At 41.1% G+C, this 26,114-nt stretch overlaps 1 long non-coding RNA gene across 1 annotated transcript; it reads left to right on the top strand.

Annotated features, from left to right (window-relative positions):
- Positions 1-10,203: 10,203 nt before the first annotated feature.
- LOC119512921 lies at positions 10,204-25,811 on the top strand. The gene is made up of 3 exons (XR_005212483.1): positions 10,204-10,242; positions 11,495-11,709; positions 25,729-25,811. It is a non-coding gene; the product is annotated as an uncharacterized LOC119512921 (long non-coding RNA).
- The last annotated feature ends 303 nt before the right edge of the window (positions 25,812-26,114 follow it).

The following is a 26,114-nucleotide window of genomic DNA, read 5'->3' as shown; positions in this document are numbered from 1 at the left end:
ACACCGCCCTCTCTTGTGTGACTAAGCACAGTGCAAGACTCCTCTTGGAACCTCAGAAACTTTTGGATCCTGGGGGTGCCAGGTTAGTGCAGGGGAGGATTTTGGCAGCCTCCTGCGTTCGTCTGCCTCAGGGCGACCACCTGTGCAGACAGAGCTGCTGCCAGCCCTGGGCCAGCACACCCATGGGCATCTGGGTGCCAGACTGCACGTTGGTGGAGAGAGGGCATGCAGAGGTGGCTAGCGCCTGCGGTTCTGGGGAGCCATGGGCCTGGGGTCTTGGGACAGGAGCCGCCTCCCTATCTTTTGCCTTTCCCCCTTCTTTACCTGCAGTCCTTTTCCCCTGCCCCTTTGTCCCCCTGGGAGTGTGCAGCTCCCATACCTGTTAACCTGAGACCCAGAGATGTTTCTCCCGACACCCCTTGGAGCCTCGCACTTGCAGCCCCATCCCTCCCCTCTGCCTTGTGCTTGTTTGGTCACTGGGGCTCTGAGTAGGACCTGGAGGTTTTCCAACAAACCTTGTATATCCCCAGGGGCTGGGGAAAGCAAGAGTGAGCCACCCACTACTCTAGCTTTTGATCTTGCTTCAAATTACAGGTTGAACCTTTGAGTATTTCCTGGCTCCCTCCCGCCAACTGCCCTGTATCTGGATTTTCCTTTCCCTCCTTTAGGGGCCCCAGGGGCATCTTGAAACCATGGGGCTCACACCAGCAGTCCTCACCTTTGCCATGGTCTTTCCTTCAGCCAGCAAGGAGCTTCTCTTCAGCTTAGGAAATGCGTGCATGGAAGGCAGACATAGAGCAGACCTCAGATCACAGATAGCATGCCAGAAACACCTGCTACCTGCTTCTCTCCATACGTGTAAGGGAGAAAACTCCCGAGTTATCTTGCCCGGTAATTAGTTGTAGAACTGGCTCATGAACAGACAGCTTGAATGTTCCTGCAGGAACCTGACTACATACATGCACATACACACATGCACAAGACATATATAACAACACACAAGCACTACACACCCCTAGTTGATTTTCTTCCATAAGTGGAGATGTAGTTTATGACAAATCATATCTCGTTTGTGGCTGTGTTAGGTATTCCGGCAAGTAACAGAAAGACTGGCTTAGTGGTTTTTTTTTGTTTTTTTGTTTTTTTTTTGAAATAAATTCAAACTTACAGGAACAGTTGCAAAAATGATACAAACCTCATACACAGAACTCAGCATACCTCGACCCCCTCCCCCGGTACCCCAATCCACCAACTTTAACATCCTGTCACACCATTTCTTTCTTTCCCTCCCTCCCTCCCATCTATCATCCATCATCTATTGCTCTGTCTTCTGAACATATGGGAGCAAGCTGCACACATCCTTGAACAAACAATATAATTCACATATACATTTCCCACGAACAAGAACATTCTTTTATGCAATCCCATTAAGCGCAGTTAAGAAGTTCAAGAGATTCAACATTGATACAAAACTTACATTCTGCATTTCCTTTTTTTTTCTTATGTCCCAACTGTATCCCTTTGAGCCTCCTCTCTTCCATCCTCAGATCCCATCCAGGATCATCCTTGAAATTTAATTGTCATTATCTATTTAGATTGTCTTTTTTTTTTCCTCAATTGTGGAAACATATATACAGCCTAAATCTTCCCATTCCACCCCCTCCCTAGCATTCCATTAGTGGGATTAATCACATTTAGAATGTTGCAATTGCCATCACCTTCCCACCATCCATTACTAGAAATTTTCCTTCACCCCAGACAGAAACCCTACACTCATTTCTTAACTTCCCATTGCCGTTTCCCCTGCTTCTCATAACCCATGCTCTGCTTTTCATCTCTATGGTCATATTCTCTGATACTTTCTTTGTGTTTACTGTGGAGCTTAAATTTAACCTCTTAAATCTATAACAATCTTGTTTTTCTTTGATACCAACTTAACTTCAATAGGACACATAAACTATGTTCCTATACTCCTCCATTCCCCCACCTTTATGTAGTTCTTGTCAAAAATTACATGTTTTATATTGAGTCCCAAACCACTGATTTATCATTACAGTTTATGTACTTTAGATCCTGTAGGAAGTGAATAGTGGGGTTACAAATCAAAAATACAGTAGTATTGGTATTTATATTTACCATGTGATCTTTACTGGAAATCTTTATTTCTTCATGTGGTTTCAGTCAATTGTTTAGTGTCCCTTCCTTTCTGCCTGCACAATTCCCTTTAGCATTTCTCGTAGGACTGATCTACTGGTGATGAAGTCCCTCAGGTTTTGATTATCCGGGAATGTTTTCGTCTCCCCCTCATTTTTAACCTCCAAGTGTTTGTGAATTTTCCAAGTCTCTGATGGTTATTGACTTCTTTTTGTATTCGATTGTGGTCAGAGAATGTGCTTTGAATAAATTCAATTTTTTTTTAATTTATTGAGGTTTGTTTTATGTCCCAGGATATGGTCTATTCTGGAGAAAGATCTGTGATCACTAGAGAAGAATGTGTGTCTTGGTGATTTGGGATGTAATGTTCTATATATGTCTGTTAAATTTCTCTATCTCTCTCTCCTTTTTCTTTGTTTCTCTGTCTGTAGGGCTCCCTTTAGTATCTGAAGTAGGGCAGGTCTTTTATTAGCAAAATCTCTCAGCATTTGTTTGTCTGTGAAAAATTTAAGCTCTCCCTCAAATTTGAAGGAAAGTTTTGCTGCATAAAGTATTCTTGGTTGGGAAATTTTCTCTCTCGGAATTTTAAATATGTCATGCCACTGTCTTCTCACCTCCATGGTGGCCACTGAGTAGTCACTGCTTAGTCTTATGTTGTTTCCTTTGTATGTGGTGACTGCTTTTCTCCTGCTGCTTTCAGAACTTGCTCCTTTTCTTTAGTATTTGAGAGTCTGATCAGAATATGTCTTGGAGTGCATTTATTTGGATTTATTCTATTTGGAGTTCGCTGGGCATTTATGCTTTGTGTATTTATATTGTGTATTTATATTAGAAGGTTTGGGAAGTTTTCCCCAACAATTTTTTTGAATATTCTTTCTAGACCTTTACCCTTCTCTTCCCCTTCTGGGACACCAATGAGTCTTAAATTTGGATGTTTTATTTTATTTGTCATATCCCTGAAATCCATTTCGATTTTTTTCCCCATTCTTTCTTTTGTTTTTTTATTTTCCATTCTGTGGTCCTTGAGGACGCTGAGTCATTGTTCAGCTTCCTCTAGTCTTGTACTATGAGTATCCAGAATCTTTTTAATTTGGTCAGCAGTTGCTTTTATTTCCATAAGATCATCTATTTTTTTATTTACTCTTGCAACTTCTTCTTTATGCTCTTCTAGGGTCTTCTTCATTTCCTTTTTATCCTGTGCCATGCTCTTCTTTATGTCCTTTTTATCCTGTGCCATGCTCTCGTTTGTCTTTAGTTCTTTGATTAATTGCTCCAAGTACTGTGTCTCCTCTGATCTTTTGATTTGAGTGTTTGGGTTTGGGTTCTCCATATCATCTGGTTTTATCATATGCTTTCAAATTTTCTGTTGTTTTTCTGTTGTTTTTGGCCTCTTGGCATTTGCTTTACTTGATAGGGTTCTTTCAGTATATGAAAAATACTGATCTCTAATTTGTCAGATCTACAGCTTGGTGGCGTACACTTTCTCTAACTAACCAGCAGATGGTGTCCGCGAATCACCTATTCCCCTCAAGTCAGTTCTCTCCAACTTTGTCTTTGGTGTGTGGGGGTCTGATTCTTGTGGGGTACAATTGCTGCACCAAGTTTGGGTGTGTTGTTGTTGCTGTCCACCCTGAATGTGGGGCGTGTGTCTGAGCGGTTAGGGAGGCAGGGCAGCTTTAATAATCAAACCTCCCAGGTGTTCCCGGAGATTTCAGGCTGCTGTGAGAGTCTAAGCCTTCATTTCAGTCTCGTCACAGATTGTCTCTGCTCCTGACCCACAAATCCTTGGTATTGGTGTAGGGTCCCTGGGATTTCCAAGCGGGTACCCCTTCCCAGCCATGCTCTTCCAGGACCTCTGCTGAGGGAAGGCCATGCCACGTCACAAGTGCGTGCTGGCCCTCCAGAGAAGCCCTGGGCCACCAGGCCATGCAAGGGTGTTCCCCGCCTGCTGTAAAGATGGCTGAATGGGGCGTGTTAATTTCCCCCTTTTCGCACAGCTCCACCTTCCCAGCTCCAGGACAGTTAGCTGTGGGTGCCCTAAAGGCCACTGTCCACGGCTGATATTGTGGCATGTGCATGTGTTGCGGGAAACACTCCCTGTCACACTGGGACCCTTGGTGCGGCTCTGGGCTGTGGCTCCAGCCCCGGACAGGAGCGTCCCCAACCCGCTGGGAAAATGGCTGCAAGGGGCACGATTTCTTTCTCCTTTTGGCTCCCCTCTGCCCTCCTGGCTCCAAGACAATTAGCAGTGGGTACAGGAAGGGCTATCTTCCACCCCAGATATTGGGGCATTCGCAAGACCCGCTCCTGCTGTGCTTCACTGCGAAGTTCTCGCCGCCGTATCACAGCTGCTCCCGGGTTTGTTTTTTATTTTTTTATTTTTAAAAAGAACTAGTCCGTCTCCAAACGGCAACCCACAGTTTCCCCACACTGCAGCGTGGCTGCCGGACTTTCAACTGGCTCACTCACTCGTTTCAGAACGCAGACTCCTGGTTTCACCAAATGCATGGTCCCTGTGGATTTAACAGACTTTGTTCGGCTGGTGCATCTCTGGAACTGATGTTCTAGGTCACTTTCTGGCTTTTATCTAGTATTTTTCATAGAGATGTTTTTTTGCCCTGTCTCACCTAGCCGCCATCTTAGTTTCTCTCTGGCTTAGTGTCTTTAACAAATAGATTTTTTTTTTCCCTCACATTATGCTAAGCTGTGTCTTTGGTTCAGGGGTTCAATGATAACTGGTGACTGTGACTGTAATTATTTTGGTCTTATTGCATGCTTGTTTCTATGTGGCTACGAAATGGCTGCCCCAGCTTCTGCCATCATATCCATTCAAGGTAGTTGGGTTTGGATTCTGCAGATGACAAGCTGAGCTTATAAGAGAAGGGAAAACACAAGTTCTAATTGCCAAGCACTGTGCTTAAAAATGTTGTTTCATTTAATCTTTTTAAAATGCAATTTTATTGAGATATATTCACATACCATATAATCATCTGATATGTATAATCAGTTGATCACAGTATCATGAGATAGTTGTGCATTCATCTCCACAATCAATTTTTGAACATTCTCATTACTCCAAAAAATAACAATAAGAATAAAAATAAAAATAGAAGTAAAAAAGAGCACTCAAAACATCTCATACCTCTCCTCCCCTGCATTGTTCATTTACTTTTTGTCCCCGTTTCCTACTCATCTGTCCATACAGTGGATAAAGGGAGTATGAGCCACAAGGTTTTCACAATCACGTGGTCATACTGTGTAAGTGATATAGTTATATGATCATCTTCAAGAATCAAGGATACTGGGTTGCAGTTCAACAGTTTCAGTTATTTCCTTCTAGCTATTCCAATACACTAAAACTGTAATGAATAAGAATAACCTCCAGAATGTCCTCTCAACTCCATTTGAAATCTCTCAGCCACTGAAACTTTATTTTCTTTCATTTCTCTTCCCCCTTTTTGTCCAGAAGACTTTCTCAATGCTACAATGCTGGGTCCAGGCTCATCCCTGGGAGTCATGTCCCACATTGCCAGGGAGATTTACATCCCTGGGAGTCATGTCCCACATAGGGAGGAGAGCAGTGAGTTACCTGCAGGGTTGGCTTAGAGTGAGAGGCCACATCTGAGCAACAAAAGAGGCTCTCTGGGGGTGACTCCTAGGCACAATAATAAATAGGCTTTGCTTCTTCTTTGTAGTAACAAGCTTCATAAGGGCAAAACCCAAGATCAAGGGCTCAGCCTACTAAACTGGTAGTCCTTAATGCTTGCAAGAATATTGGGAATTCCCCAGGTGAGGAAGTTTAATATTACTACATTTTCCCCAGTCCCTGAAGGGGGCTTTCCAAATACTTTTTATTCTCTACCCAAATTACTGTGGGATGTATCATGGCTTCACACTAACCTACACAAACCAACCAGATCTCACTCCCTATTCAAAGTTCCATGTAACTATGGTGTTTGAATAAACTGACTGTACAAGTTATATAGTATGCTATGGAAAATATAAATTTTGCACCAAATAAACATCTCTTCCTGTGGTCTCACATAAAAGTTGAAGTTTTAAACCACCATCAATATCATCCTTCACCCTTTAGTCTGATTTAACTTAGCCCTAAGCAAGTCCATTTTGTTCATATCTCTAACTGAATTCTGATCTATTTTTCAGCTTTTTTTATTTTAACAATTTCTGTATGGGTAATGCTGACATTCATAGCTGTCAAACTCTGGCCCTGAGTCTCAGGTGTCACACAGATACCTGAAATTACAGGGACCGACTAGATTATACACAAACAGCTCAGCATCTCAGAATTTAGAAATAACTGTTACAACTCATGAATGTATGTGACTGCTGTAAGAGCTTACAGTCTAGGAACTTTTACAATAAGCCTTTGCCTGATAACCTGTGCCCTCAGATTCAATTCTCAGAGTTTGCACATTATCGTTAGTCCATATTAGTGAGACATTATAAGGTTTTCTTTTCAATTCTGGCTTATGTCACTCAATATACTGTCCTCAAGATCCATTCACCTAGTTGCTTGCCTCACAACTTCACTCCTTCTTGCCACTGCTCAGTATTCCATCATATGTATACACCACAGTTCACCATTCTGTTTATCAGTTGATGTACCCTTAGGCCACCTCCATCCATTGAAAATCATGAATACTGCCACCATAAACACTGGTCTGCAAATGTCCATTTGTGTCCCTGATCTCAGTTCTTCCAAATATATACCCAGTAATAAAGTTGCATGACCATATGGCAATCCCATTCTTAGTTTCTGTGGAACCACCACGCTATCTTCCAGATGGGGTGCACCATTCTACTTCCCCACCAAAAGAGAATAGGTACATCCCTCTCTCCACATTTTCTTCAGCACTTATATCCCTCTGTTTATTTCTTAAACAGTTTTATTCACCCTCCATACAATCCATCCTAAGAAAACAATCAATGATTTCTGGTATAATCATGTAGTTATGCATTTACTGCTACAATCTATATGAGGATATTTTCATTTCTTCCACAAAGGAAGAGGAAGAGGAGGAAAAAATGAAGAATAAAATAATAAAAAAAAGGAAAATAAAAATGTAATAAAATAAAATACAATGAAAAGGTCAGATAACAACACCACCAAAAATCCCATACCACTCCCTTATATCTCCCTCTTACAGACATTTAGCTTTGGTATATTGCCTTTGTTACAATTAATGGAAGCATTTTACATTGTTACTGTTAACTATAGACTCTGCTTTGCATTGACTGTATTTTTTCCCCTATACCATCCAGTTTTCTACACCTTACAATGTTGACATTCATTTGTTCTCCCTCATGTAAAAACATTCTTATTTTTGTACATATAATCACTGCCATTAATCACTCTAGGTTTCTCTAAGTTATACAATCCCAGTCTTTATCTTCTGTCTTTCCTTCTGGTGTCATACATGCCCCTAGCCTTCCTCTTTCAAACATACTCACACTTATCTTTTTTCAGAGTACTTACAGTATTGTACAGTCATCACACAGTAATGTGCTATCCATTTCTGGATCTATACAATCAATCCTGTTGAACCTTCTATACTCTTTCAGTATCAAATGCCCGCTCTCCAACCTCTTTCTATCCCCTTATAATTTGTGTTTCCAACTTTAACTCGCAACGTTCACTCATCAATGTTAGTTCATATTAGTGAGACCATACAGTATTTGTTCTTTTGTTTCTAGCTAATTTTACTCAACATACTGTCTACTGTCTACCATTTTGTCTTTTGGATCTTATGTGTCATATTTTATCTTATTTTTCTTTTCCTCTCTCTCTCTTTTTACCCTTACCGATAGTCTTCATTTCTGTACTCTTCTCCAAACCTCTCTCTCCTTGCTTTTCCTATCTGCCTGTAGTCCTCCCTTTAGTATTTCTTGTAGAATAGGTATCTTGTTCACAAACTCTCTCAGTGTCTGTTTGTCTGAAAATATTTTAAATTCTCCCTTATTTTTGAAGGACAGTTTTGCTGGATATAGAATTCTTGGCTGGTAGATTTTCTCTTTTAGTGTCTTAAATATATCATACCACTGCCTTTCTCACCTCCATGGTTTCTACTGTGGAATCCACACATAGTCTTATCGAGTTTACCTTGTATGTAATGGATCGCTTTTCTCTTGCTGCTTTGAGAATTCTCTCTCTGTCTTTGACAATTGAAAATCTTATTATTAAGTGTCTTGGAGTTGGTCTATTTGGATCCATTCTGTTTGGGGTATGCTGCACTTCTTGGCTCTGTAATTTTATATCTTTTATAAGAGAAGGGAAATTTTCAGTGATTTTTCCTCCATTATTCTTTCTGTCCCCTTTCCCTTCTCTTCTCCTTCTGGGACACCCATTACATGTGTATTTGTGCACTTCATGTTGTCCTTCAATTCCCTGAGGCCCTGCTTATATTTTCCATTCTTTTCCCTATCTGTTCTTTTGTGTGTAGGATATCTGATGTCCTGTCCTCTAGTTCATGAATCCTTTCTTCTGCCTCTTCAAATCTGCTGTTGTATGTCTCCATTTTGTTTTTCGTCTCTTCTGTTTTGCCTTTCATTCCCATAAGTTCTGCCATTTGTTTTTTCAAGCTTAGGAATTCTTCTTTATAGTTATCCAGTGCAGTGTCTCCTTTATATACTTTATTTCTTTTGCCACATTTTCCTTCACCTTGTTGATTTGATTTAGAAGGCTTGTTTGAACATCTTTAAGTAGTTGCTTCAACTCCTGTATCTCATTTGAAGTGTAAGTTTGTTCATTTGACTGGGTCATATCTTCATTTTTCCTTGTGTGACTCATAATTTTTTGTTTTCTAGGCATTGAGTTTCCTTGATTACCCCAATCAGATTTTCCCAGACCAGATGGGCCCAGGTCCCAGGTGGAGGGTGTAATCAGTATCAAGTTTCCCTGAGGATGAGACCCAGAAGATTGTCATACTTTCCTGTGGGGCCTCTAGACACTGTGCTTTTCCTATTCTGCCCAGCAGATGGTGCTTGTCAGCCCACAGCTCCCCACTGGTGTAAAGAGGTGTGGTGCCTTTAATTCTCATCAGACCCTGTCCCTGCCAGGGGCTGAGGGTGAATCAGAGGCCAAGCTTAAGCTGTTCTTGTATTTTCTTTTTCTTTTTTCTTTTTCCCCAGGCCCTGGGGTCTGAATTCTCTTAAGGGAGGGCAGCCACTTGAGCAGGACCCCACCCTACCTTTTCTTAGGGAAGATAAGTCCTTTAGGGAATTATCTCCTTCACTTGACTTTTTCCTTTGTCTCTCTAATTATCTTCACTACACCCTTGTCTGGGTCAGTGCTGCCAATTGTAAATGCCCGAGGCTTTCTCTAATGAGCTACTTAGAATGAGAGGAAAAAAAAAAGAAAAAAAGAAAGAAATTCTCTTTTCAGAGCCAGTCCCCAGCCCCCCAGTTTCACTGGTCAGCTGGAGTTGGTACCTGGTTCCATGTGCCCCTTTTCTTGGGACACAACCCTTTTCCAGTATTCTGAGCTCAGCTGACTCCAAAAGCCTCTGTTTTTATTTATTTATTGTTATTATTTTTTCCCTCAGCCCTGCCTCCTCTCAGCTGGGAGAGACCTCAGGGTTCCTTTCCTGCTTGCTCTGGGTTTATCAGTGCTCCTAGCTTGCATTTAGTAGTCCAAATTTGTGAATTAAAACTACAGTTGGAGCTTGGTTGAGCTACCTTCCCTTGCTCCCAGCAGGTATCACTTCTTTATCCCATAAGGGAGTGTTCTAACTCAGCCTGCCATGCTGGTGGGGGAGGGGCACCAGCTCTGCAGTTTGGGGAGCTTTACTTACAGTTCTTTGCTGCTATCTCAGCCATTCTACCCATTCCAGACTGGTGTATGATGGTCACAGGTGTCCATCCCATGGTTGTTCCAGACTATTTTCTAGTTATTCTTGGTTATTTACTAGTTGCTCTAGGGGACCAACTTAATTCCTCCCTATGCTGCCATCTTGCCCTGCCTCTCTGTTTCATTTACTCTTATGGTAACTCTACAAATGTCATTTCTGTTTTAGACATGAAGAAGCTAAAGTTTAGAGAGGTTAAGAACTTGCCCATGTCACATAAATGGTAAGTGGGAGAGCTTGGACTTGAGCCCAGTTCTCTTGGTGCAAAGTCTTCACCTTTAAACATTGATAGAGCCCAGATGCCAGCACAAAGTGGATAGTTGAAAGTGCTGTAATAGAAATACAGAGAAAGTGCTATGGAAGTTCTGTTAAAAAAAGAATGCTGGAGAATTGAGTGAGGAGGTGGTGAGTGGGCTGGGTCTGAAAGGAGAGGCGTGCCTTGGGCACACGCAGAGGGGAGATGGGTATCCCACCCCCGTTTGGCTTCCTTCTTTTTTTATCTAGGATAATGACTTGACTCCTCATAGAAAGGATGCTAAGAAAACCACCCACTTGCTCTGTAGAGGTCCTGTCTCCAGGCTGAAGCGAATTGCACCTTGGCGTATGAAAAGAGCCGTGGTTGTGATGGCAGAAGCACTGCCCAGTGCTTGAGAAATCACAGAGGACAGAAGTCTGGGAGACTGGAGAGAGAGCCACACTAGTCCAGTTTTCTAAAGGGGAAAGAGAGAAAGCAAGGAAGCTAAAAGCCTCTTTGAGTAAGGCAAATTTTCAGCAAAATTTTAGAGTAGCTTTTTGAACAGATAAATTGAGCCAAATTAAACTAATTTTCTTTTCTGACTACAACTTTTGGGGTATTAGACTTTTGTGTGGGTTGCAGTTGATGGAAAAATGTACTTATAGAACTAGGATTCTTGGAATGGAGGCTTCTTAGTGATGTGCCTGGGGCTCTGTATTGATCTAGTTCTGTTTGACACTTTTTAGTCAATAATTTTGAGGAAGACATAGAAAAGATGCTTTAAAAATAACAGAAAACACAATTCTGGGAGGGATACCTATGAGCTGGAGAATAAAATAAGAATTTCAAAAGATTTTGAAAGACAGGAGCTTTGGGCTTAAAGAAATAAAATGGAATATAATAGAGTCTTATAATATCCAGCACCTAGATTCAGGAATTGAACTTTAGATGTTTGCATGTGGCTTATCATTGTCATTTGCAAAGGACAGAGTTGGTAATAAGCCAAACACCAAGCCAACATTAGTCAGCATTATATTAAAAGGCTGTGTTCTTTGCATTCTTTCTGAGGTCTCTGTCCGTTTAGCTTACAGTCAGTTAGTAATTCGACGGAGACTTCCTTAATGCCACTTTAAGCCACCTTTTTCTTGATTTAGCATTCACTTGATTGCTGTAAATCTCTGACCATTTTCCAGAGTTCCAGCAAAGTTGATTCTAACAGTTTTTGTTCCTTTCTTTCAAGGTTTTGGTGAAAGCATGGGCCCTTGGAGCTCCCAACTTCACCATGTTTGCAGAATTATAATGAAAAGGTAGATGTCATCCCTGCATTTAGCCCCAGTTAGGCCACATCTGCTCTATCTTGGAAGCCCCACATGCCGGCGGCTAGCTGGAGGTGAGCAAGCCTGTGGAGGGTCAGACACTGATGGTATGCAGCCTGGAATCAAGGAGATCTTAGCAGTAAGTGATGGCTGCTTACAAACTGTGATGGTCTGACACCTGTAATTCCAAAGATAAAAGTAAAACATCCATTTGGGCTCAGTGTCAGGAAATCTTGTGCAGAAAGCAAAGAGCCTGTCCTATGTAGTAGTGGCGTCTTCATCTTGAACAGAGGCTTCCTGGCATCTGTCTGTATTGCTGCCCAGGGGATTTCTGAACTGACTAGGGGGAAAGGTAAAATGATCTAAGGTCTTTTCCCATCTCTAAGACACAATCATTCTTGCCCATTCTAGTCTTCAGCTTTTGTCGTCAGTTCTTACTGATTTTGTTTTATAAAGGTCTGTCCAGTTCAATCCCTCCTCTGCATCCCTGCTGAATCAGACAGACCTTCATCAACTCCCATATGGACCCCTGAATTAGTGCCCTAATTGTCCTCACTGCCTCCATCTCTCCCACCACCCATCATCCCCCACAGTGTTGTGGGAGCCAGCTCTCTAAAAACTCAAATCTGACCATGTCTCCCTCCTGCCTTAAAGACACAGATGGTTCCTACTGCCCACAGGGTCAAATTGCAATTCCTTCAGTGGAATACTAGGCCTTTCATGATCTGGCCCCAGATTTCCCTTCCAGACCCAGCTCTTGTGGATACTATCCCTCCGTTGTTTGCAGCCCAGTTTAGTGGGGGAGATAATCGTGATGCAGTGGGTGAATGTCTGAATTAGGGGGTTGGGGAAGCATGGGGGTGGGAAGCTACGCCTGGGACTGCCTGAGTGCATAAGGAGATGACGTTAGAGCTGAGCTTTAAAGGAAGGAGAGCTCACCAGTTTCCAAGGGGAGAAAGAGCTGTGCCCCAGGTACTGAGATCACCTTGATGGTCACACTTCTTTGAAGCAGAGAGATGCCAGGGCACTCTGACAGTTGCAGTATCCCAGGTGGAATTGCTTTAACAATATTTCATGTCAACATTTTTATGGTCCATATTCTCCAAAGTGTTCAAGATGCAGAATAGAAGATTTTGTGTTTTATCCTGGTGCATAGCCTTTGAACTTTTTCTCAGCAGAAAACAACATTGTATACAGAGAGGTAAAATAAAAAAGAATACAGAAAAAACAAAACAAAACAAAACAAAAAACCAGTGTTGAAAAGAGAATGCAAAGGTAGCAGGAGAGGCTGGCCTTGTAGGGACTCATTCGGCAAAGGGCAAACAGCAAAGAGGACACAAAATTTTGTGACTTAATTAGATCCTGGCTGTGCTTTCATCAGGAGGCAGCCACCATGATGAGGAATTAGAAAAAGTCAGCCAATTTTGTCTTGTTGGATTTCCATCTATTTGGATTTGAGGAATTAAAGCATTTATTCATCTTGAGAAACACCACAGGCAGGCAACACCTACCGTTTTAACCGTTCCTTCTTCTAATTCAATGTGCAAAGATCAGTCAATGCACAGTGTTTTAGCTGCTCTTTCCAAGTCCCACTTTTACTGAGAGTGACTTTCACAGAGGAAGCAGCGTCGGCACAGGGGCCATTCCACGGTCATTGACACCATCGGTGTCACGGGCTTGGGAGCCAGGCTGCCGGGATGGGTCTCCCAGCTCTACAGACTCTGGACAAGTCACTTAACCTCCCTGAGCCTTGGTTTCTTCATTTGTAAACTGGGGGTGGTAATAGTATCCATCTCATAGGGTCATTAAGAAGGTCAAATGAGTTTATATTACATGTAACACTAAGAATAGGTAACAGCCACTTTCAGTTTACCGAGAACCAAACCGAACTCCTCTTCTTCCCTCCTAAACCTGCTCTTCCCTGGCCTTCCCCATCTCAGTCCTTCAGCTGCTCAGGCCAGAATTCTTGGAGGCATCCTTGATTCCTCTTTCTTCTCATAGCCCACATCCGATCTGTCAGCATACTCTGTTGGCTCTAGCTTCGAAGTATCCCCAGAACCCCCCACTTTGAACCCGCCATCACCTCTTGCATAGGTCATTGCTACAGTTTCCCAACAGTCCCCCTTTCCATCCTTGTTCCGCTATCGTTTTCCCCAAGCAAAACAGAACAATCTTTTAAAAACATGCTAGGTTATGTCTCTCCTCTGCCAGCATCTGCAGTGTCTTCCCATCTCACTGTCAGTAAAGTCAGCATCTTTACAGTGGTCCTCCAGGTCCCCATACCTCTCTGTTCCGTCATCTACTTCAGTGTCCCTCCCTCACTCCGCCCTGGCCTTGCGCCTCCTTGTTGCTTGAAAATGCCAGCTTGCTCCTACTTTAGGGTCTTTGCATTTGCTGTTTCTGCCTGGAATGCTGTTTCCTCTGATATCCACACTGATATCCACACTCTGTCCTCCGTTGAGCCTTGCTCCAAGATGACCTTCTCAGTAAGGTCATCCTTGGCCATTGCCACATGCATCACCCACTCACTAGCTATCCTGATTCATTTTTATTCATAGTATTTAGTAACCTCTAACACTATGTGCTTTACTCTTTCAATTTTTAATTGACTCTTCCTTCTAGAACAATGTTTCTCAACCAGGCGACATTTGGCAATGTCTGGGGATGATTTTGCTTGTTACAACTAGGAGAAAGGTGAAGAAAACTATTAAACATCCTATATTTGCACAGGACAGCCACCCAAAACAAAGAAGAATCTATCCAAAATGCCAACAGTATAAATAGTGTAAGCTAAAATATAGGAATGTAAGTCCCATGAGGGCAAAGATTATTTCCCGTTTTGTTCACTGCTGTATCACCAGCACAAAGAACAGGGCTTGATATAATAGATGCTCAGTAAATTTTGTTGAATGAACAGTGCCTGACACATAGTCAGCACTTAGGAAATATTGGTTGTTTTTATTTCTTATGGGTTTGTATAGTTTCTATGCCTAAGGTTTTCAGAAAGGTTTTGGTCCTTCTCTTAAGACAGTGTGGTGGAGCCGGAAGTGTGTTGCACTTGGATTCAAAAGACCTGTGTCTGAGTCCCAGCTCTGCCTTTATTAGCTACGTGTATCTGGCAAGTCACTTAACTTCTCTGAGATTTAGTTTCCTCATCTGTCGGGTTGGAATAAAATTTGTTTTCCTTTTTATCTGGCTAGCTGATGGGATGAGCCAATATGATAATATGTAAAAGAGCATATGAACACAAAATACATTTAAATTTTTTCATTATGTGGTGTCAACTGCAAAATGGAAAACCAATTGATTTTACTGTGTCTGAGACAATCTTGCATTGGATATGCTGATCCTATTATTTGGGGCCCATTTTTCCTAATATGAGAGGGTTTCCATTTCTGCCCATCTGGCATTCCTTCCTTAGACAGGTATCCTGAAAGAAGGAGAAGGAGCAGATGTCCCTGTAAAATACATTGCACATATCATATGTATTTTACTGAACAGATTTTACATTTAAAAATTCATACAATATGCTCAAAATTGTAACAATAAATTTGCTTCTTGACGTACACTGAGGAAAAACAATTAAAGAAAAGCCTAATAAAATATGGCTTGTAAAAAAAATGGGGGGGGGGTTGTAAATCAAGGGTCTGGACTCTTAAATGTTATCAAGGTTGTTTGTGAGTACAGGGATCCCAGATGTTTGATTTGGGCATATTTGTTCTTGCAATATGATTGCATTCTTCTTATGAATGAAACATCAAAAGGCACACATCTGTAGATGTCACATGCAACAATGTTGGCAAATGTGTCCTTGGAGAGCAGAAATAGCCAGTGTATTCATGAGGCTGTTAGAAGCAAAGCCTGAGGGAGTATATTCCACCTCACTGACAATGAATAGCCACTCAGATCACCAAAAGGCCTAGTGCTAAAAATCTAGAACATCAAAGAGTGAGTGGCATGGCTTGGGCAACCACCTGATACAATGTATTTTGTCCCAGAAGTATGTTTTACTGTTTCATCTTTCTGACTCAGTGAGGATTAAATCTGAGAAAGCCTTTGGAAGGTTGTCAAATAAATGTAAATGTTATTTACCTAGCAACATGATTCACATCTTCTTCTTCTCCTTTTCTTTTTTTCTCCTTCAGGGGGTCATTATTCTTTCCTTGAGTTGTCAGTTCCTTCATTTATTCATTCAGCAGTTATTTATCGAATTCTGACTTGTGCTTGGGATGTGTCCTAAGTCCCAAGAATTTTGCAGAAAACAAGACAAGTACCCTGACCTCATGAAGCTTATAATCAGAGACAATAAACAAAAAAGCAAACCAATAAAAAGCGTAATTTCAGAATTTATGATGGGAAGAGAACCAGGTGATGTGGAAGAGCTTATTTGTGTCTCAGAGTGGGGCTGATTTAGGAAGGGACTGCCAGGAAAGGCCTTTCTGACAGATGGTGCTCACGCTGAGGCTTGAGGGAGAAAGGGATCCAGCTGTGCAACGTGCTAGGGCAGCGTATTCAGGGAGAGGAGACTGTGCTTTCAAAGCGTCTGAAGTAAGAACCAGTTAGCAGAAGGCAGGCCTTGTGCCTGGAGCAGAATGAGTGAGGGGGTGGAGCAGAAGAGGAGGGTTTGAACAGGTAGGCAGCCAGATCACACAGAACTTGAAGGCCATTCTTTGGAATGAATTTGTATATTATTTAAGAGAAATGGGGAGTTATCAAAGTATTTTAAGTAGAAGAGTGAGACGATTTGATTTATGTTATGAGAAGATCTCTCTGGCTGCTGTGCAGAGAATGGATTATGGAGGGAAGACAGGAAGCAGGGAGACCAGCAGGACCTGTTTTGCTAGTGCAACAAGAGATATTGGCGGTTAAAACTTGGGCAGTGGCAGTGGACATGGGAGCACTGCATGGATATGGGATATACTTTGAAGTAGAAAAGTGGGTCTTGCCGATGGAATAGGCACAGATGACAATGGAAAGGAAAAATCAAGGATGTCTCCTGGGTTTTGGGCTTAAGGCATTTGCTATATAATGGGATCTGTGAAAGTAAAGTTCATGTGTCATTTTGGCCAGGTTGTAGTGTCCTGTTTGGTCAAGCAAGCACTGGCCTGACTATTACTGTGAGGCTGTTTCATGGCTTTAAATCATTAGTCAGTTGGTTGTATCTGTGGCTGTTTACATCTATAGTCAACAAAGGAGATTGCCTTCAACAATGAGGGAAGTCTTATCCAATCAATTGAAGACCTTAAAGGGAGAACTGATTATTTCTGAAGTCAGAAGGAAGAATTTCTTCTCTACTTCAACCAGCCAGCTTCTCCTGGGGAATTAATCAAAACCTTCATCAAAGTTCCAACTTGTGGCCTGCCCTATGGAATTCAGACTTGCCAATCCCCATGGTCACATGAGCCAATTCCTATAATAAATCTTTTATTTAGAAACTTATTTTTGTTTCTCTGGAAAATCCTGATTAATGCAGTGTCATTTACAGAAATATGGAAGAATGAGAAGGAAACAGCTCGGCAGGCATCAGTGTGTGCAGTCAACAACTCCATCTTAGATGCGTGAAGTTTGAGATGCCCATTAGACATCTGAATGGACAGGTCAGGTCAGCACTTGGATAAAAATCTTGAGTTTGGGGGTGAGGTTATGGCCAGAAATAAAAATCTGGGATTCATCAGTGTGTGGGTGGTACACAAAGTCACCAACCTGAATGAGACAAGGGAGAGTATAGATTAAGAGGGCCCACAAGCAAGCACTGGGACACGTGCATTTAGGGAATGGATAGAGAAGGGCGAGACAGCAAAGGTGTCCATAGTAGAAGGAAAAGCAGAAGAGGGTGTTTCCATGGAAGATAAAAGAAAATATCTCAAACGGAATGTGCTCAAATGTGTCAAATGCTGTTGCTATAGCAGAAGTAAATGCAGGAATAATGAGGACAGGGCTGCCTCCAAGGTATGTGGGGCTCTGGGCAAATTATTTTTGTGGGGACCCTGTCCATATAAATAATATGATTTAAAATTCTTGGGCCTATGTGAGTTATAGTGATCTATTGATGAAGATTTAGAATAGGGGTAGGAAGAGGTACTTATGTATATTTGTTCACTGTTCAATTAGTGCATTTGAAGGTTCTTCATCCTGTGCTCAGTGTAAGTGTTTCACCCCAAATTAGTGTATTGCCATCATTCTGGTGGCCCAGTCTAATATAATCCTATGAAAGAAATGTGCTAGTCAGAGGGAGCAATTGCTTGCCAGGCTGTTTGCCTGGAACTAGGCCCTACTCACAGGGTTCTGGATACTTCAGGCATCTGGTCAACCCACAAGCATGAGGTAGAGGTTGGAGAATACTCAGAAAAGTCCTAGTTTGGACTTGGGGTCACCCACCCAGATGGCAGAGCTGGCCCCATCTCCCAGCTACCAGAGGAAACAGAAAATTTCAAGGAAGGTACTTCAAAGAATGGGGTCTGAGATAAGGTCTCCACTTGTCCAGATCTAAGGACAGTGCCATCTGAGGAGTAATGCCATGTCTGTGTGCGGTTGTTGAAGAAGGCTTCGCAAAGTGATGACGGTATTAGGCAGTCATCATTGGCCCATCATCTTTGAACATTTTTCTAATTTCATTTTTGATAATTCCCTACATTCTGATTCAAAGACTTGCAACCCCAGGCCCCATGCAACCATGGAGCAGTCACATAACCTAGATTCTAACAGTGAGATATACCCATGTGGGACTTAGATTCAGAAATGAGCCATGTAAGAAAGAGGCAGCTGGCAGGGAAATTGATCTTCTGATGAAAGGAATTATTATGCAATTGTTGAGGAGGTTAGACCCTGGGTCCAGGATGCCTGGGATTCGAATCTTGGCTCCATCTCTTACTGAGTGAACATGGGCAGGTAATGTAAATTCTCCATGCCTCAGTTTCTTCAGTAGAATGGGGACAATAATAACACTACCCCATGGAGGGGATATGAACATTAAATGAGCTAATACTTGGAAAGCACTTATAACCATGCTCAGCATAAGGGAAGTGTTACACACTCTTATTGTTATTGTCAAGCATGGTGGTAGAGGCATCAGTTCTCTCAGAGCTTCTATAATCACATCACATGTCCCATAAGTGTTAACAAGAGTTCATATAAGGTGTTGGCTGTGGTATTTTTGCTAGAGGAGGGTCCAGGTATGGTTGGGTTTCATCCTTCACTGTGTAACTTCAAGGTCTGTCTCTCTGACCCTCCTGGAGATTCATGAGTAATGTAAAACCCTTTAACAAGTTAATTTTTTGTGCAGACTCCTCCAAGTGGATTCTTAATGTTTGTGACTAAAATTCCTAACTGATATGATGTCATTTGAACTGGGCCTTGAGGATGTTGGCTTTACCAAGTAGATACCTAGGGGTGATTGATGCGGGGAGGCATAGACAAAGGCATGGTATGTTTGTAGGGTGACCATATAATTTGTCATCCAAACTGGTACCCTTTTGAGAGTGAAAGATGGTGCTATTAACAATTAGTATGGGGCAGCCTCCTAAAACTGGGACTGTCCCAGGTCAACAAGGATGAATGGATCAGTCCTATGTGTCTGGAGAAGGGTGAATATCCAGTACAATTATATAACTCAGAGGTCAGTGGTCCATTTACACAAAAGCACTAGTGAGCAATGGAGGACTTAGTGACAGTTTCATAGGAAAGAAAGAAATAAGGATTTACCTCATATCCCACATCTAACAATATTTTTTGTTAGCAATACTTTTATTAGAATTTTTTTTTGTTTTATGAGAATAATTTTTTTTGTTTTATGAGAATATCTTTTGGATATTTGGATATTTGGATATTCCTTGATAATTTTATGAAACTATCCCTTCTAAACCATAAGAGTCCAGTTCCAGAGAGGAATTTTCATACAAGCTGCAAAGAAAATCTCCATATATCTTACAACTGGGGATAAAGCATGGGAAAGTAGGTAAGGGATGATTAGAAAGCTCAGGAGAGAGCATGTTACAAAGAACTTTGAGTGCCTGGGTAAGGAGTTAAGGCATTATACTGTAAAAATATTTCCATTTTCGTGGAAGGGGGACAAGAAGTAGGGAGATAACTGAGGAGAACTTTGCAGCAGAACAAGTGAGAGATGAGGAACACCTGAGTGGTATATGAGACATTTCAGAAACACAGTTGAAAAAATTTATGAACTGGATTTGGGGATAATAGGAGTCAAAGATGATTTAGAAAATTTCTATTTGGATGATGGGGTGAATGGTGATACTGTTAAATGAGATATGAAAAATAGGAAGATATGGGGAAGGGGAGAAAGAGGTAATATCAGAGATGACCAACATGGATGGTCATTGTTCAGGGCTCTAGCTAGGCAGAAGACAGTGCATGCACTGAGGAGGAGGATGTTGGGAATGGCAAAAATTGGAGAGAGAAAAGGAAGTGAAAAGGTATCAATGAGAATTTTCACTGATTTGTAATTTTATTGTTCATTCAACAAACATGTTGGGAACATCTTTGAACTTGTGGTAGTAGAGACAGATACACACACAAAAACAAAACCTGGAAGTGTAGATGGAGCTCAAGGCACTGATGGAGTCCTCCACCCCACTCCCCCAATTCCACCTGGGCCAATGGAGAAGGCTTCCTGGAGAAGGGGATTCCTGGTGCGAGCTTTGGGGAGGAGTCGGAATTATCCACATTGGCAGGGGGGCTAGTTCCAGGCAGAAGGGAGAGTCTGAGCAGATGAAGACAGGCAAGGAAGGCACTTGGGGGCTACAGGCTACAGACTAATTGGCCTTTGAAGTGTAAACTGTGAGGCAGAAATGGCCTGGAGACACATAGGAGTGAATCTTGGAAAGCCATTATGCCATGCTAAGGAGTGTGGACCTGGCTCTGGGGGCCATGGGAAGTCAGCAAAGGCTTTTAGACCAGGAAGTAATCAGAATTGGGTTCTGGACACCTTTCCTTAATGACTGATATTGGGGACTGAGGCAGGGGCTGTTGAGGCTCCAGAGTAGATAACAGAATGGAGAACTGAGACAGAATCAATAAATAAATGTAGCATGATTTTAATGGTTAATTGAAAATGGGTAATAATTAGAGAAAGAAGAGTTACAGTGACTCTCAGGTTTCCACTTCCAGGATGTTGTTACAGCTGAGAGAAGAGACTGGGAAAGAGCTGGTTTTCAGGACTGGTAATTATCTCATATGTAGATATTTAAGTTTAAAGTGTGATATCACCATATAGATGTCTAGCAAGTAATTGGATATCTGAATTTAAAGATTAGGGGAAACGTTTAGGACTGTGAAACATTTAGCATACATTAGACCATGAGTGAAAGAAAACTTGGCAAAACAGTGGCCTAAAAATTAGAATATTATATTTTCAATATGTAACAAGAAGTCTGGAGGTAGGCAGTCCAAAGATCCATGAAACTGTCAAGGAAGCTGGTCCCTTATTTCTGCTTAGCCATCTGACATGTGGCTATTGCCTCTGCTTTTAGCTTCATGGCCACAAAATAGCTGCTCCACTGCTATTGTTGCATCCATACTTAGGCTGGAAGAAGGGAAAGAAATGAAGGCAGTATGCACATGTCAACCCCATCTCCCCACTTTTAGGAGCTGTTCCAGAATTTCCACTTATATCTGATATTCAGGAATGTGTCAGTGGTCAAACCCCAACTGCAAGGGAAGGCATATCCTAACCCTGACCTAAACTGGAGTTTTGTTATCAAGAAAGAAGAATGGATATACAGTTGTCCATGAACAGAGATAGTCTCAGAGAAAATTGTGAGAGTCATCAGCCAAGAGGTATGTGGAAATTCAAAATAAAGGGCAGGTGAGAGAAGATCACTCACAAAGAATGTAATAGAGTGAACAGAGAATGGGCTGTTGACAGAAATCTGGAGCACATCAGTATTTATGGAGTGGCCAGTGGAGATGAGAAAAGAGAGAAGAGAGGGTCAGAGAGCTAAGAGGGGACCAGGAAAAGTGGAATTAGGAGAGCCAGGGAAGGAGGAAGTGTCAAGATGGAGGGAGTAGTTAGTGATATAAAAGACCATGGGGTGTCCAGTAAGATTAAAGATTGAGAAAAAGTAAACATTAGATTTGACCATCACAGTCATAGGTGAGTAGTTTCAGTGGAGTGGTAGGTGCAGAAGTTGGAAGGTTAAGGATTAAATTGAGGTTAGGAAGGAGAAACAGCAAGGATCAACTGCTCTTTTAAGAATTTTGAGAATGGAATGGAAAAAGATGAGAAGGTTTTTAGAGGAGGACATGGTTGCTAGAAAATGTGTTTTAGGATGGAAGAAACTTAAGCCTATCAGTAGACCAAGAAGAAGTCAGTAGAATAGGAGCAATTGAAGAAACAAGGAGAGGGAATAAATGATACAGCAGGCCCCAAAGGCTCTTTACTCTTAACTCTTCTGATAGTTATCATCTGTCTTATCCAATATCCGACAGGACATCTATAAACGTGTGTGTGTGTGTGTAGTGTGCATTTTTCTTGGAAGAGTGAACAACCTTTAAAGAACTATTTTGTGTTATGCTCTATCATTTCTTTCTTTTAATATCTAGGAAGGGAGCACTAAGGAAGCCTTTGCAATGGATGATTCACTTTTCATTTTAAAACCAGAAAACCCTCCAATATTAAAAGGCTCATATTCTAGCATGTAAAATTATGTATTTGTGTAATCTTGTACCTATATCCGGAAAATCATTAAAATAGTAATGGGAGAATATATTACCCACTCTGGATGATTTAAGCTGAACAGAAATTTATTGAAAGGATATTGGGTAGTTTGGTTTCTGGTAATCAAGATGGCTGAGTGAGTCACTCAAGGACTCAAGGGCTCTATCCCCACCCCACCCCCACAGAAGCTCTAGGTACCAAACAAGAGCTGGCAGAGCCATCTTTCTCAGAGCAGAGTAACTCTCATGCTTATACTGGAAACATGTATGTCTGTTCCAGTCTGTCCGGTGGTGGCCTGAAGGACTGAACCAGATACTTATCGCAGACTCACCGTTTTAGAACTTGCCCAGTATTTAGAGGCCTCTTAGGTAGGTCTCCTACAGAGCCTTTGTGTACATGCCCAGGACAAGGTGTATGTGCAGAAAAGACCAGGGACAACCCTATGCTTTTGCCTCAAGCTATTATCCAAACTGTTAGGACCACTAAGCTCTGAAGGAAAGCATTCACACAGGCCAATTGCAGAGACTGAGAAGGGTGATTTTTTTTTTCTTTTCCTATTTTTTCCTTTCTCTTTTGATTAGTTCCTGCCATTTATGGAATCTCAGTCACGACACACGCTTAAAGAACAGACATCTCAGTGTTTAAATTTCAGAGATAACACATTAAACTATCAAAATATCCAGGTTGCAACAAAAGATTGCATACAAAGAAACAAAAAACAATGACTCATGCAAGAGTAGCAGGGTAAAGAATTAGAAGCAATCAATGAGGAAGAGCAGAGCTTGGACATGCCAGACAAAGACTTTTAAAAAATGGTCCTAAATATGCTCAAAGAAAACATGGACAAAAAACTAAGGGAAATGAAGAAAACAACAGATGAACACAAATAGAATGTCAGTAAAGAGATAGAAATCATTAAAAGGAAACAAACCAATCTGAAGAACACAGTAACAGAAATTAAAAAAAAAAAAAAAAAAAAGCCTAGAGGGTTTCAACAACAGATTGGAGCTGGCAGAAGAAAGAATCAGTGAACTTGAAGATAAGACAATTGAAATTATTTAGTCTGAGGAGAATACAGAAAAAAGAATGAAGAAAAAGAGAACTTGAAGATAAAACAATTGAAATTATTTAGTCTGAGGAGAATATAGAAAAAATAATGAAGAGAAATGAACAGAGCCTAAGGAACCAGTGGGACATCATCAAATATACCAATATATGCATTATAGGAGTATCATAAGGGGAAGAAAGACAGAAAGGAGGAGATAGAATGTTCAAAGAAATAATGGCTGAAAATTTCCCAAATTTAATGAAAGACATGAATATATATATCCAAGATGCGCAAACTACAAATAGGACAAGACCAAATAGACCCACACTATGCCATGTTATAATCAAACTGTTGAATGCCAAAGATAAAGAGAATTCTGAAAGCAGCAAGAGAGAAGCAACTTACCAGGGATCTGTGACAAGTTTAAATGCTGATTTCCCTTCAGAAACCATGGAGGGGAGAAGGCAGTGGTATGACTTTAAAATACAGAAAGAGAAAAATTGCCAGCCAAGATTTCTATATTTGGCAAAACTGTCTTTTAAAAATGAGGGAGAGAGTTAAACTTTCCCAGATAGACAAGCTGAGGGAGTTCATAACCACTACATGGGCCCTACAAGAAATGCTAAAGGGAGTTCTTCACATTGAAAGGAGAGAACACTAGACAATCAAGTGAAGCCACATGAAAAAATAAAGATCTCTGGTAAAGGTAATGACATGGGTAAATATAAATGCCAGTTCTATTGTATTTTTGGTTTGTAACCCACTTTTTGCTTCCTACAGGATCTGAAATACAAATGCATAAAAGTAATGATAAATTAATGGCTTTGGAATTACAATGTGTAAATACGTAATTTGTGACAAGAACTGCATAAAGGTGGGAGGACGGAGGGGTATAGGAACATAACGTGTCTGTGTTATTGAAGTTAAATTGGTATGAAACCAAAGCAAGATTGTTATAGATTAAAGATGCTAAATTTAAGTCCCATGGTAACCACAAAGAAAGGATTGGAAAAATATGCACAAAAAAGAAATGAGAAGTATTCTAAAGGGTCCCCTACAAAAATGGGCAAAGGACTTGAATAACCATTTCTCTCAATAAGATATTCAAATAGCCAATAGGCACATGAAAAGATGTGCAATATCAATAGCGATTAGGGATGTGCAAATCAAAACCACAAGACACTACCTGTTACCCACTAGAATGGCTATTATTACAAAAACGGAAAGTAACAAGCTGGTGAGGAGGCAGAGAAATGGAAACATTGGTATATTGTTGGTGGGAATGTAAAATGATGCAGTCACTGTGGCTCACATTTGGCAGTTCCTCAAAAAGTTAAACACAGAACTGCCAATTAACCTGGCAATTCCACTTCTAGGTATTAACCCAAAAGTATTGAAAGCAGGGACTTGGTCAGACATTTGTACACGAGTGTTCACAGGAGTAGTTTTCACAATAGGCAAAAAGTGGAGGCAACCCAAAGGACCTTCAGCAAATGAATGGATAAACAAAATGTGTTATAGTATATACATACAATGGAATATTATTCATCCCTAAAAAGGGATTAAGTTCTGAAACATGCCACTACCTGGATAAACCTTGTTATGTGAAATGTCAGACACAAAGGGACAGATAATGTATGATTCCACTTATATGAGATACCTAGAATATGCAAATTCATAGAGACAGAAAGTATGTTGGAGTTCTCTGTATGTGTTCTGTATTATTTTTGCAAATAATACTGTATGTTTGAAATTGTATTACAGTATTATAATACAGTCTGTTTGAAATTATTTCAAAATAAAAAGTTAGAAAAAAAAAACCACACCAATGCCCGAGGAAAAGGAGGGGGGGGGAAGCAAATTGGGTAGCTCACAGAATCTCCAGGAGGGTTGAAGAACCAGATTTGATGTTCTGCCACAAGGAGCAGAATTTAAAATCTGAATTCCATTGCTGCTTCTGGCCAGTATGGTAGTTACTAGCTACACATAGCTATTGAGCACTTGAAATGTAGCTAGTCCAAATTGAAATGTGCTATAATTATAGAATACACACTGGATTTTGATGACTTAGTAGGAAAAAAAGAATGTCAAATATCTCACTAATGATTTTTTAAATTGATTACATATTGAAAAGATATTTGGATATGTTGGATTAAATAAAATATATTAAAATTAATTTCACTCTTTCTTTTTTTAATGTAGTTACTAGAAATTTTTTAATTATGTATGGGAAACTGGGAAAACAGATGGTAAACATCACTTTCTCTGCTTTCTGTTGATCAAAGTAAGTCACAAAGCCAATTCAGATAGTCAAGGGGAAAGGAAATAGACTTCACTTGGTGATGGGAAGAGCAGCATGTGTATAAAGGGATGGAAGGAATTTTTGGCCCTTTTGGAAACTCCTTTCAGAGTATCTGCCCTCTTGTTTATTCAAGGGACTCTGCATCTGTGGACTGATTCAGAACTGGGGATTTGGTGAGGTGACTCTGAAGCATGCTGGATCAAGTCAAGCTTCTGCCATGTCTAGAGGTCTTTGTCATACAAATCAAGTAGGAACTTGGTGAGCTGTCCATCTCCTTTGTCCCAGGGACCCATGATCAAATTTGCCACCCACACATCCCTTTATCAGTTCAGAGCTATCTGGGAACCATGCCCACCCTATTACTTACCATGGCAACCACAGCCCCTTTGCTCTAGCATTTAAGTGCTACACCCTTGCCTCTGCCATCCCAGGATCCTCACATCCCCACTCAGACAAGGAGCCCATTTCACCTGCAGTGCCTGCCACCACATTTCCAGCCTACAGAGAAGAACCATGGTG

This window comes from Choloepus didactylus, chromosome 17, assembly GCF_015220235.1.
Source record: "Choloepus didactylus isolate mChoDid1 chromosome 17, mChoDid1.pri, whole genome shotgun sequence".
In the NCBI taxonomy this organism is placed as follows: domain Eukaryota; kingdom Metazoa; phylum Chordata; class Mammalia; order Pilosa; family Megalonychidae; genus Choloepus; species Choloepus didactylus.
This window is presented reverse-complemented; position numbering and strand designations above follow the sequence as displayed.